The following is a 6,463-nucleotide window of genomic DNA, read 5'->3' on the forward strand; positions in this document are numbered from 1 at the left end:
TTCTCCAGTTCAGTCTGTTGTCCAGGTGAACTCGAAGGTATTTGTATTTGTATTCCTCAACTACCTCCACTTCTTCTCCCATGATGGAAACAGTGTTTGACTCCACCCAGTTTCTTCTGAAGTCTAAAATCATCTCCTTTGTTTTGTTCAGTTCAAGGTCAGATGATTGTTTCCACACCATGCCACAAAGCGCTCCACTAGCTCTCTGTACTCAGCTTCCTGTCCATCTCTGATACACCCGACAACTGCAGAGTCATCTGAGTATTTCTGTAGATGACAGGTCTCTGATTTGTACTGGAAGTCTGAGGTGTACAGGGTGAAAAGGAATGGTGAGAGAACAGTCCCCTGTGGTGCTCCAATGTTACTGATCGCCTGTTTGATGTGCAGTTCTTCAGCCTCACAAACTGTGGTCTGTTTGTCAGGTAGTCTTTAATCCAGGTGATAGTTGAGGCCCCCACCTGTGTCTTCTGGAGTTTCTGGAAAAGTACATCAGGCTGGATTGTGTTAAATGCACTGGAGAAATCAAAGAACATGACCCTGACAGTGCTGCCTGCTTTGTCCAGATGACAGTGGATTGGTTGCAGCAGCTGGATGATGGCATCTTCAACTCCAATGCCATGGCGATAAGCAAACTGCAGCGGGTCCTGATATGTTCTAGTTTGCTTATTCAGGTGGACCAACAGGAGTCTCTCCAGGACCTTCATGATGTGGGATGTCAGGGTAACCGGTCTGTAGTCATCATTGACTGATGGGCGAGTTTTCCTTGGAACTGGAACAAGGCAGGATGTCTTCCACAGGACTGGAACCTTCTCCTGGGCCGGGCTGAGGTTGAAGAGGTGCTGCAGAATCCCACAGAGCTGCTCTGCACAGGCCTTCAGTACTCTGGAGCTGACACCATCTGGACCTGCAGCCTTCCTGTTCAGTCTCTCCAGCTGCTTCTTCACCTGACTTCTAGAAACAGATAAGTGGGAGGGGGAGGTAAATGGGGCAGCACCATCTCCTGACTTGGTTGAAGACGGATTTATAGAACCAGAAGAGTTCATGACTGCGTTAGAGGACAAAAGAGTTGGTGTGTGACAGGAAAATGTTGGATCATAGGAGGATGGGATGTCTGATTGGCTGAGGACAGGCGAGGACGATGCTGGGTTTGTTCCTGAACCGAACCTATTGAAGAACTTGTTCAGTTCATTGGCTGTGTCCAGGCTGCCATCTGTGCAATCCTGTCTCTGCTTGAAGCCTGTGATCTTCTTCATGCCTGACCAGACATCTCTGATATTGTCCCTCTGTAGTTTGTTCTCCAGCTTCTTCCTGTATGCCTCCTTGCTGTCTCTGATCTTGATCTTTAGTTGCTTCTGTATACTCCTCAATAATTCCCTGTCTCCCTCCTTGAAGGCTCTTTTTTTCTCATTTAGCAGATTCTTCAGTTCACTGGTGATCCAGGGTTTGTTATTAGTGAAGCATCTCACTTCCATGCTGTAGTTCTTTTTTAAAACACAGAGCAGTTTTTGTTTAACTGTTTTCCCGCTACGTTTCGTTTGCGGCTGCAAACTTCCTCAGGCTGACGCTGATGGTGGCGTCACTTCCTTCTCCATTTATCTGCGGGCAGCAGAGGACGTTGTCGCCCTCTGCTGCCCACTCTCCGCTCTCCCCTCTCCGACGATGCAGTCCCATGCGCGGTCCAACGTGTAAACTCCATCGTCCCTGTTCATGGTCCCACGTCCACTTCTCCTTATCTTGATTGCACGATTGTGATGGGGCGATGGTGGCACAGGATGTTAAGTGCTCGCCTCGCAATCGGAAGGTCGCAGGTTCGAGACCCGCTCAGTCTGTCGCTGTCGTTGTGTCCTTGGGCAAGACACTTAACCCACATTGCCTGCTGGTGGTCGGAGGGACCGGTGGCACCAGTGCTCGGCAGCCTCACCTCTGTCAGTGCGCCCCAGGGCAGCTGTGGCTACATTGTAGCTCATCCCCACCAGTGTGTAAATTTGTGTGTGAATGGGTGAATGACTGATTGTGTTGTAAAGCGCCTTGGGGGATTCCAGTACTCTAGAAAGCGCTATATCAAATACAGGCCATTTACCATTTTCTTTTATCCATCTTTTGTATTTTTGTTGTTCGTTGTTTATGATCCTTGTGTTGTCCCAGTCCATTATATGGTTTATTCTTATGCAGTGATCTGTTATGGCTGACTTCTTTATTTTACTTTCTGCTTCTTCTTTTGCTGCTCTTGTGTGTTTTCGACTTGCCTCTTTCTCACACTCCTTTCTATGTTCTATTGTTCGTGTGTTGAGTTGGCATCCGGTTTCTCCTATGTATGTTTTATTGCAGAGTTTGCATGGGATTTCGTAAATGACTCCACATTTAAGTCCAGCTGGTATCTTGTCTTTTGGGTGTACTAGTCTGTTTCTAACTGTTGTGTATGGTTTCGTTGGTGTGTTTATGTTGTGTTTTTTCATTGTTGCTCTTATTTTTTCTGTTATGCCTTTGATGCATGGTAGGGTTATCACTGGTTTTGGTTCTTGTCTTTCTGGGTTTCTGCTTCTTTGCTTTGGTTGTTCTTTTCTTTCCATTGTTGTTTGTTGTTTCCCTTTGTTTATTGCCCATGTCGGGTATCCGCAGGTCTTTAAATCATGTTGTATGTGTTTGTCCTCTTGTTTACGGTCTCTTTCTTCTGTTATTATGTTTGCTCTGTGATATAATGTTCTGATTACTGTAATTTTGTGTATGGTGGGGTGTTCTGATGTCCATAATAGATAGTGGTCTGTGTGTGTTGGTTTCCTATATGTGTTTATGTTTAGGGTCCCGTCGGTCTGCCTGGTTATTTTCATGTCCATAAATGCTATGCTGCCTTCTGTTTCTGACTCGTAAGTGAACTTTATGCTGCCTGTGTCGTCAGTGTTATTTAAGTGATGTGTTAGTGTTTCTGTTTGTCCTTTTGGTATGATTTCCAGTATGTCGTCTACGTAGCGTTTCCATAGTTTTATTTTGCAGTTTGGGGGGGCAGTGGCTATGGCTTTTTGCTCTAGGTCTTCCATGAAAAACTCGCACAGGGTGGCTGATAATGGGTTACCCATGGCGAAGCCTTCCAATTGTTTGTATATTGTGGTGTCATATGTGAAGTAAGTGGAGTTAGCTACCAGTCCTATCAGTTGTGCTATGTCATCTGCTGTGAGGTTTGTTCTTTTGTGTAAAGTCTTGTCCTGTCTGATTCTGCTAACTACTATGTCTATGGTTTTTTGGGTTGGTGTTTTTGTGAACAGGGATGTGACGTCATGTGAGATGATTCAATTCAATTCAATTTTATTTATATAGCCCCAAAGCACAACAAGAGTCGTCTCAAGGCACTTCACATAATAAACATTTCAATTCAGGTCAGTTCATTAAGCCAATCAGAAATAATGTTTCCTATATAAGGAACCCAGCAAACTGCATCAAGTCACTCACTGTTACACTTTGGACCGCGCATGGGACTGCATCGTCGGAGAGGGGAGAGCGGGCAGCGGAGGGCGACAACGTCCTCTGCTGCCCGCAGATAAACGGAGAAGGAAGTGACGCCCCCATCAGCGTCAGCCTGAGGAAGTTTGCAGCCGCAAACGAAAAGTAGCGGGGTAACAGGTAAACAAAATCTGCTCTGTGTTTTAAAAAAGAACTACAGCATGGAATTAGAGATACGACACAGCAAGAACACACCTAAGATGTTTAAATAATCATCTCACTGTTCTGGTGGGTATGATGTTGTCCACACAGAAGTTTATATAGTTAGTGACACATCCAGTCATGACATTGATGTTCTCGTCATATCCTTGGCCGAGAGTCATCCAATCTGTGGTCTCAAAACAACCCTGCAGGGCTTCTTCAGCGTCCTGTGACCATTTTCTCACAGTTCTTCTTGTCACAGGTTGCCTCTGAACAAGTGGTTTGTATTCTGAGCAGAAAAGAACAAGATTGTGATCTGATTTTCTCAGAGGAGGTCTTGTTTTGGACATGTATGCATTCTTTACATTTGCATAACACAAATCCAATGTCTTGTTTTCTCTGATGGAGAAGCTGACAAACTGTTGAAATGTTGGAAGTGTAGTAGAGAGCGAGGCATTATTAAAATCACCACATAAAGCCACAAATGCATTGGGGTGCTGGGTTTGTAGCTTAGTGACAACGGAACTGTTGGGCATCACATCAGGCATGCCGATAGGGTGGGGGATGGGGGGGGATCTGACCCCCCAGATCCATCCCCCGCACTAAGGCCAGAAAGAAAACAAAATCGGAGGTTAAGCGCTTGAAGCTCCTTTTTCCAATTACAGTGAATGCAGCATGACATAAACAAACACCGACTCCAGAGGTGCCAAAGTGGTTGCTGCTAGGATGCAGGATGAAGAGAAAAAGGCAAGCAACGATTATTGCGTATTTAAAAAAGACCAACAGTGTAAGTAAGCAGGACCGATCTGTTTGTTTATGCATGTTGGTTATGGTTTCAGCTTATTGTTGTCAGTGTTGGGACTTACTCGTTAAAAGCGCCAAAGCCTCATTGCTGACTTTAACAAGTCTCATTTACAAATATGATCCCTCATGAAGTTACTACTTTACATCAGAAGACAGTGGAGATGTGTAACCTTCAGGCTGAGCAAAGTTTGGGAGTTTTTAGAGTTTGAAAAACGCCTCCTGCTGAGAGGCTACCAGTTGGGGAGAGGAGGAGATGGGCGCAACATGAAGAGCGTAAATATTAAATAAAACATATAATTGCCAGCAGGCCTGGTCTTTGTTGACTGATCACTTTGTCTGGTAATGATTGACTCTGATTATGAAGCAGAATATTGACTCTGATGAAGAAATTCACTCATCCAGCTGGGATGATTGACGCTGCTGCAGCATCAGATAGCTGGTGCTACACGAAAGGTGTGTGGAGCTTACAAGCTCCAAATGTTGGGTTTGATGTTTGTTTAACCTTCTTTGGGATGTGATGGATGTAGAAATGATGCTAAAAACACAGCTAACGTGACAGACGTAGCGACAATGTAAAAAAAGCTGTAAAAAGGGGCAGATGCTGATGCGTTATATATGGAAGTCAAAGTGTGCCACATAATCATAAAAAAAGTTAAATATAAAATTTAAAAAGAGCTTTATATGTTTATATATAAATAAAAACGTTCCTAATGTATGTATTTCTAAATAACGTAAACATACGAAGGAACAACTGTTGGTCAGGCTGAAAAGTTTGGGAACTACTGCTCTAAGTGATAAGTGAATTTTATTTTTTAAATATATTTTATGTGCAGTTTGAAAGAATAACAAATGACTGAATTAAATAGTGGGGCGCCTCTGTTAGTGCGCCCCAGGGCAGCTGTGGCTACATTGTAGCTTGTCACCAGGCACTTCACAAACCAAAGTATCACTGCGCCAACAACATGAGCATATATAACAGTAGCAATTTTTGCTAAAAACCACACAGTAATAATTCATACTGCATGTGTCACAGAGTGGTAATGTTCTTCTTATGTTATGTTCTATATTGCATATTTTCTAATTGATTAGGTGCTTTTAGGTTGATTTTTAACTGTTTGGGTGTTTTTAGTGATTGGTGCAACATTGCATCTCATCTGTATTAATCCTCCCCAATTACCCACACCTGGGGGCGGAGTGTGGACTGGACTGGCAAACAATGAACAGAGGCAGGGCGGGAAGTGAACAGGCGGAGTTTTTTTTTTTTTTTTTATTTAAGGGAGCGGACGTGGAGACGGAACGACGTGAGGGGAAAGGAAAATACTCGGTCGGAGCCAGACGGACACTGCGAGCCCCGCAAAGACTGGAAGGAGATCCACCGGCGGCACGGACAGCAACAGCAACCCACCAGTTGGAAATGTGGCAGGAGGAAGGGTGCAGGTCCAATCTAATCTAGGGCTGTGTGAACTACAAGAAACTTTCTGTCATTTTAAAATACCCCCTTTTTAAAAAACCATGAAAACATTTACTTTAATTGGTTTGCCTGGAACAATCAAAGCAGAAAGAGAACTGCTCCCATGTTGGGAGTCACATGTGAAGTAAAAAAAAAGTTATCCGGGACATGACTGGATTTCTGAGAACAGAACAATCATTTTAATAATAATTTCTTTGATTTTGTTCTCTTTTGTGCTCACAAACAACACACCACTCCACAAATAAAAATACATTGTAAGACATAGCACACCACACGACTTGTTATGTTGCTGTTTCATGCAACAGCAGGTGTTTTCTGCAAAGAAGCTCCGCTGTGATCCATCTGCAGCAAAGAAAAGTAACAGAAATGAGCAGCAATCTGGACTTTAGTAAATTTTGTTATATGCAAATATAAAAAGGTGAAAAAAGGAGGTGAGTCCAAGGGCAGACGGTTGATTTGATGTGAACGTTTGAAGCAAGATCTCATGCAAGCATTTAATGTGTTCTGAAGGCCTCATAGCTACAACCACATCCAAGTGTAGCTTCACATTTG

This window comes from Nothobranchius furzeri, chromosome 7 (genome assembly GCF_043380555.1).
Source record: "Nothobranchius furzeri strain GRZ-AD chromosome 7, NfurGRZ-RIMD1, whole genome shotgun sequence".
NCBI lineage: Eukaryota > Metazoa > Chordata > Actinopteri > Cyprinodontiformes > Nothobranchiidae > Nothobranchius > Nothobranchius furzeri.